This window comes from Toxorhynchites rutilus, chromosome 3, assembly GCF_029784135.1.
Source record: "Toxorhynchites rutilus septentrionalis strain SRP chromosome 3, ASM2978413v1, whole genome shotgun sequence".
Lineage (NCBI taxonomy): Eukaryota > Metazoa > Arthropoda > Insecta > Diptera > Culicidae > Toxorhynchites > Toxorhynchites rutilus.
Genome location: NC_073746.1, coordinates 211,798,234 through 211,806,343, shown reverse-complemented (window position 1 = coordinate 211,806,343; position 8,110 = coordinate 211,798,234).

Below are 8,110 nucleotides of genomic sequence, written 5' to 3'. Positions count from 1 at the left end.
CGAGTGACGTTATATCGAGGGTACGTTATAACGAGGGTACGTTATATCGAAGTTTCCCTGTAATCGAGTCCGCGTTTATGACTTATTTGAAGGAAAATGTAGTATTTCAACGTTAATATGATATTCAATTAGTTATTATAAGTACAGTGAAGTTACAATCTTGATTTTTGAAGATTTTGATTGAATTATCACCAGGAATTGTTATAACTTATTGCACCGAAGTTAAGAAAGATAGAAGTTGGGTGTCATAGAAAAAACTGTTAAGTGGTTTCAGAGGTTGATAGAAACAATCAAGTTCATGATGAATTGTTGGTATAAAATTAATAATAATATCTTCAAAAACACTAACTTTTAAGTTTTTCACATCCAAAATGTGCTTTCAATCCACTAATTTAGATGTTTGTCCACTATATCCTGTACTGAATTTTCTTAACTTTCAAATGGAAGCAACAGAATCGTCCTGAGTAGCGTATTTATATTTTTTAAAGAAAAACCAGTTTAAGGCAAACAGAGTCCGGAACCATAAAGTAGTTCAATAACTCAGATTTCCCCAGGCTCCTTGGTTTTGAAGTCTGTGCTAGGGAACACATTTCGGTGTGAACAAAAGTGTGTGATAGTTAGTTTCATGACATGTATTATTTTATTTAATGTACACAATTGTTATGGAGTGCCGATTGACTCAAAAATATCATAACCCCATCATGAAATAACTGAGCAAATTGGGCATTTTTCACGATGCGATCGATTTTCGTTTTTCAATTTGTACCCCCAATATGCTCTCGTAATCCTACGTAAATACGGAGAAAATCAAAAACAACTCGTTCAACTTTCAGACCAATAATGATTGTCTTTATTCTTCGATACTTAATTCTACCTTGCACTTCCTAAATGAATCAGCTGACTAGTAGTAGGGTTAAAATTTTGTTTTATCGTCTAGTACTACATCAATTTTCTAATGACTTTTTGATGATGATGATGATGATGATGATGGTTCCGCCTCCTTCCCCTACAGAGGTTTGAGCAAGACGAGTTATCTAAAAGATAATTTATTTATTTTTTCTCAACATTGAGATCAGTATAGCAAACACGAAAAAACGCACTGATTTTATTCACAGATATAAGTTCAAAAAAATTGCAATGTCAAAAGACATGCCAATACTCAGTCATGTCCGCCACAGAGCCGATACGGTCCCGACGAGGCCCTTGCAGCCAAGTGGTCCACCAGTGCACAAGTCCAACCGCCAGCCTTGTTTTGGATTGACTATGAATATCCTCATTAAGAGAAATCGAGAAAATTTCCTTTACGAAAAATTCCTAGACCGGCCCCTCAAAATCTTTCAATTTAATATCCTTTATATCTGTGCCACGCGCGCGACGCTCAAACTTTTGTAGACTACTTTTATTTTTTTTTTCAACTAATACAACTATAAAAACAACAAAATAAAAATAAAAATAGCCCATCATCACCAGATCATGACAGACATAATAGAGATCAATACAAATTAAAAAAAAAAGATAATTTAAAAAAATTAAATAGTCTACATAATATAATCCGTCAAAAAACTTCGTCAAGTTAATTGAAAATATTAAAACAAACTACAAAAAATTGTCCACATTAATTATCCGTTCGTATAAAACTTCGTCAATAAAAATCTTCGTCATAAAATTAAAAAAAAATCGTTCGACTGTTAACTAAAGACAGCTTTCACGTGTGAAATACAGTGCCTCTTGAATTATGTAAGTGTTGTTGCGCATTTAATATGTCTTGGCATCGAGTTGAAAACATTTATTCCTTTGAAGTACAACGAATTTTGTGAAGCACATGACAAGAAATTAGGTGTTCTTAATTCATTCGCGTTTCTAGTGTTATATCTATGGAAATCACTTCCTCTTTCAACTCGATCACACAAATATCGAGGCAGCAAACCATTAACTACTTTAAAAATGAACACCATAGTTAAATAGACAATTCTTTGCTTCACGGATAACCATTTTAGAGCGTCCAGCATCAAAGATGAGGAAGTGAATCTATTACATTTTAGGATCAACCGCATTATTTTATTCTGCAAACGTTGTAATCTCGATATTTGTGTATCATTGGCTAAAAATAATATGGAAGAACAAAAGTCTAAATGAGGAGAGATGATTGATTTGTATAGCTGTATTTTGCTGCAAATAGTTAAATCGTTTTTCAATCGGCATAAGATTCCATACTTCTTGGCAATTTTCTTGATGACATTGTCAATGTGAGTATTGAACTTGAGTTTGTCATCAATAATCACGCCAAGATATTTAATCTCCCGAACGCGATCAATGGTCTAATCATCAATTACAATTGAGACGTTTTCATTAGAACGATTTCGCGAGATTACCATAAATTTAGTTTTATTTATATTCAACTTCAATTGCTTATACTTCAACCATCTACTTAAAGAACGCAAATCTCCATTCAAATATAAAACGACCTGATTCAAATCATTAGCTGCAATGAATAACACAGTATCATCTGCAAAAAGGTTAATATCACAACATCGTAAAACTCGTCGCATGTCGTTGATGTACATAATAAATAAGATACAGCCAACGTTGGTAGACCGCAGTCTAACATTTGAACAATTAGTCGCCCGTAATGCCCAGAAGTTTGCCCACCCCTGTTATATAGTATAACATACATCGCAATAACGATTTGCGTAATATCCATTTGGAATCCCTTAATTTTTCGTTACCTTTTTCGTAGAATGACCCCCCCCACCGCATATAAAAATCAAAATCGTATTCCTTCGTCAAAATAGGCACCTGCATACATGAAGCGATGCTTTGATAGCTACTCTAACTCATTTTATCCCCAAACTTAAGATGTGCATACCAGATCACAACTCCCAAACAAGTGGGTAGCGGACATGAATATCATACTTCATACTCATACGTTATACATGTGCAGCGGTTTGTAGTAATGACGTTGATACTCCAACAAAGTCAATATTAAAACAACATGATTCTGAGATCCCACTACGCCAATGAAATAAGAAATATCTGCATGATTGATTTCCATCATTTTTTGTCGATTAACAATCATTCTCTCATCCGAAAAAAGTAATATGATCAATCATTAGTCCGTATGCTTTGATCGAATATGTAAATAAAAAACAGGAGAAAAACAGAAGCAGATCCCTTCGGTAGCGGTCGCAGTCCCTCCGATTTAGTAACTCAGTTCAGTGGCTCTGGTCATCAAACTGTCATATGCACACAGAAAAAAGAGAAATATGTGCAAATGAACATAGCAAAACATAAATTCCAATCCTTTTCTGTCGTCAATCGGTCTTTCGCCGATAACGAGCTGCTGCATCAGAAGTGCCACTATGCTGTGAAGAGAGGAGAATCAATGCGTGGCTCGGGAAACCGAGAAAAAAATGAGAGTAAAGCAGAACAGCATCTGTCTCTGGCGCAACCAGTGGCGGTCAGTAATCGCTAGTAGCGAGAGAAGAGATGAGAAGAGAATGATTCTGATGAAGATGCTTCGCTCCGTAGGGAACGCATGGTGAAATATTTCCGCTGAAAGTTTTCAAACGCGTCATGCAACAAGTTTCCTCTTTCTCTCAGAGAAAGAGAGAAAATGAACTTGAAATTGAGTGACACGTGATTCTTCTCACGAATTGGGATAAGCGCGAAAGAAAGCACCTATGGGAACATATTAAAACGCCCGACATCAAATAATAATTGACCTTTCTCAACATATGCCGGCTGGAAACCGGTTCTATGAACCCATTCATAACAACATTATTTCGACAGATTCATAGGATGCTATTATATCAGAATTAGATAACATATAATCAAAGCTTTCGATTCTTTTTTCTCCAAATTCCAATATCAAAAATCATCCAGAAATGAATAGAATGGTAAAATTCAGGTTAATCAAATATAATGAAGTGCTACAAATGCTGAAGCTACGGACATAAGTTCCTCAAATGCCATTGTAAACTTTGTCCGTATTGTGCTGATTGTCATAAGTCAAAGGAGAGTAAATCGGAGTTTGAAACATGTATAAATTGTTCATGAACAATCCCGGTTTGATGCTGATAATCAGTTAGATATGTGTCATTCGTCTTTGGGCTATGAATGTAACATTTACAAGGAGAACGCGGCTAATTTATTTACTCATTCCGATGACACTCATTACACAAAACCTTTAGCGGTTATATAAACTGAAACGTTCGACTGTTGATGTTAATCTATACTTAATCTATCTTGGGATACCAGATGATGAATTGCACATCACACTTGAAACATACTGGTGAAGTTACCATATAAAATCCGGATATTCTTGTAACAATCATGAGAAAAATGAAATTGTTTTCTTGCAATGAAATCAAAACTTCAGAGCTATCGTGAAGAAAGGGGAACTGGACCGGGAACTATCAGTTCCGAAAAATGCGAAACACATTGAAAGCGAGTTTTCCATTGAACTGACCTCACAATCCGTACGAAATCGTCTTCATACGAAAGGTCTTAAGGGCAGAGTAGCTCTTAAGAAGCCATGGTTGTCCGCAAAAATATCAAAAAAATATTGAAGTGGGCTCAGTATCACATTTCATGGACCGGTGACGATTGTAATAAGGTGATTTGTTCAGACGAGACGAAAGTAATGCTATTTGGGTCTGATCGTATCATAAGAAAATGGCGATGAAGCGGTGAAAGTTTGAAAAAGGAGTGTTCGCGACCTACATTCAAGAATGGCGGCTTTGATTTTTTCTGCAGGTAGAGTCATGGTGTGGGGATCTATGGCTGCATCCGGTGTTGGAGAACTTGAGTTCATCAATGGAATCATGACCATGGGGGTTTAATTGGACATTTTGAAGCGAAAACTACCAGCGTCTGCACAAAAGCTAAATTTGGAGCGCAGATATACGTTCCAACAAGACGGAGATTCGAAGCACACATCAAGGCTGGTTCCTTAGTCGTTCAAGGAAAGGCATATCAAGGTTATGGAGTGGCCAGCACAGTCTCCCGATCTTAATCCGATCGAGCATCTCTGGTCAATTTGGGAAATCAAGCTCCAGGAGCAAAACCAACAAGCATTCAGTAATTGCGGCAGGTAATCTCAACTTAATTGGACAAAACCACCCCGAAAACAATTGCTTGCTTGTTAAAAAACTTAAAAAAAAAATCAATTCTTCAAGTTTTTTTTTTAATTTCCACTTTTTTCCAGTCTTTTTTGTTCAAATATTTCCAGCTTTTTCAAAAGTTTGGTTGGTATTTCTGGTGAGGAGTGGAAATGCGTATGTATACATCACTAATTGCAATCCTCGTACCTATCAACGCATGAAAACGAAAGCAACGAATCGTTCATTCTGAGAGTACGCATAACATTCAGTATTTCTGTATTTCAATTGATCGATGAAGATGATGTGTTTCTCTAATTTGCTTCAAACTATGATCGATCGGCTTTAAAAACAACTTAACGTATCGATTTGAAACGCTCACATGTGTTTTGGGGATAAACTAGGCTAACAATTTGCCTGCTAACATTAAAACTTATTGCAATATGTATTGGCAAAACTACAGATTTAATTTTGTATCAATTATAATAGGCCCCTTTTTAAGGCTAGAGACGGATGAGCTTGTAAGGTATAGGTTTTTTCTTTCTTCTCCACTTCATCCTCTAGCAATTGAAGTTTCTACCGATGACGACTAGCTGTAGACCAATGAGTTTTTCTGTAATTTGTTAAATGATAAATTGAAAACGCTAGAAACATCCGGCACAAGGTTACGAAAATCCATAAAAAGTTATTTTTTTTTAGAAAATTTCGCGTTTTCATGAAGTATTGATATTTTTTTTCAAAGCTATAATGAGTGATGTGAATTAATTGTGTAGATTTTTTTTAAGAAGTAGAGTCATGAGCAGAACAACAGTATTGAATGAGAAGTTAGAAATTTCTAAAGTTAAATATTGGACCCTATTATGGATTTCTAGTTGAACAGAATTTTGCTCGTTAGCTCTATTTTGCTGTTATAGATACAATCGAATGAACGATGTCGGCACAATTTTTCGAGCTATTTCATTTGCTTGTTGCATTCCTGATACAACAACATTTCAAAAAATGCAATTCGCAACTCATGACGTTCGAATAAGAACTTGATTCGATAAGATTCTATCGATTTAAAAAAACGAAAATAAGTTACATAATAAGGGGCAATATTTCCGATAGATAGTTCTTATTAGTGATGAAACGGATATTAGTTTTGCTGAATACCCGATACCGTATATCCGGCAAACCTCGAGGCCGGTTGGTCGAATATTCGGCTCTTTATTTGCAAATACGAAACTGGGAGAAACTGCATGTGTGCATGAAGCTAATGAAGGCTTACATTTTAGGGAGTGATAAACGTATGTTTACAAAGACACAGTGAACTATGAACTAGGATAATTATTCCCTAATAGAGTATCAAGTTTTCGCAAGTGAAGACCTGGACGATATGTGAGAAGAACTTACTATAGACGACATAAAGATATAAAAGATTTTAATATTAATTTTAATTTTTGAGAATGATTTTTAACAGTACATTCAAGATGCGATTTTTCTCAAATGATTTATTGATTTTCCAATAACTTTGTCAAACATCATATTTTAATCAGACATCTGGTTTTTAAGTGAATTTTTTTGAAAGAAAGATCAATCATTTTAATCACGCCCTTTTAAAAAATCAGTCGTAATTTAAATTGGTCATATAATAATGAAAATTGTAGTTTTAGGTAGTTTCCATTATTTGTACCAATTTTCAAAAAACCGTAGAGAGTCGGGTCAGCAGGCAGCTGATTTGGGGTAGAATCGCTCTATACGGGATTTGTATGAATAAAAGTAATTTGTTCATTTTGAACTTGGATTTTTCATGATCTAATGTGTTCGACTACAGTGGTAGACATTCGTTTAGCCGCGTCCTATTTTACCTCAATATTTTTAAAAATAAGTCAATTCTTTGTACAGTTTTGTTCATATTATTGTTTATTTTCATCGAATTCATTCTAAAAAAAATGTATCAATTCACTTTTTGTTTTCTAAGTAATTCAAATATGTGGAATCAAGGTGGACATTCGTTTAGCCGCATCCTAAAATTTCAATAAAAGAAAATTTGTGTGGCAAATTTCGAGTCCAATCGGTAACTAATATTTAGTATGTCCACCTCCGTTTTGGATCACTTTGAAAACTCGATTTGGCATCGAGTCAGACAGCTTTTAAAGTGTTGCCATATTGATTATAGCCCAACATTCCTGAATTACTTCCTTGAGACTGGAAATGTTGTCAAATTGTCACCCGTTTGCATAGACCATCTCAGCCAAGATTCTCCATAGGTTCTCTATGGGATTGCAATCGACTGCCAGTAGGTCATTCAAGAAGCGGAATGTCCTTCTCGGTAAACCATGCCTTCGATTGCTTGGAAACGTGGATCTATGCATAATCCTGCTGAAAAAACGACATCCTCGGTAGCGTTATTCTCAATATGGCCAATCAAAACCTCCTCCAGTAATTGAAGATACTTTTCGGAGTTCATTCGGGTGAAAATGAAACAAATGAGAAGCTTGCTGTGATAGGAAACGGCTCCCCACACTGTCAAACTTCCGCCCCCAAAGTTTCGCTTCGATCTCACGACATGCCGTTGACTTAAATTGTACCAATAGCAACTGTAACAGTCCGGACCATAGAAATTGAACTTTTTTCGCCGGAAAATACAACATTTCTCCATTCTAGTTTCCATTCCATGTATTGCCGGGTGAAAATGTTCTTTCAAAGTGTGTTAAGTAATAACTCACCACCTTTGTCTGAACGGTACTTGAGTAGTCTGCAGTCATATGACCTGAACATGCCACTTATTTCATTAACCGAAGAGGACGTATACAGAAAGCGGAGCTGTCTCGAAGCCTCGAAAGGAGCCGGACCGGATAAGCTGCAACCTTCTTTCATCAAGGCATGCAGCTCTTCGTTGGCTTTGCCGTCTACCTTGCTTTTCAACCGTTCGCTGAAAGAAGGGCAGTTTCCTGCTTTATGGAAAACTGCATCGATAATCCCTATTCATTAAGCAGGTGTCGTCCACGATGTGCAAAACTATAGAGGAA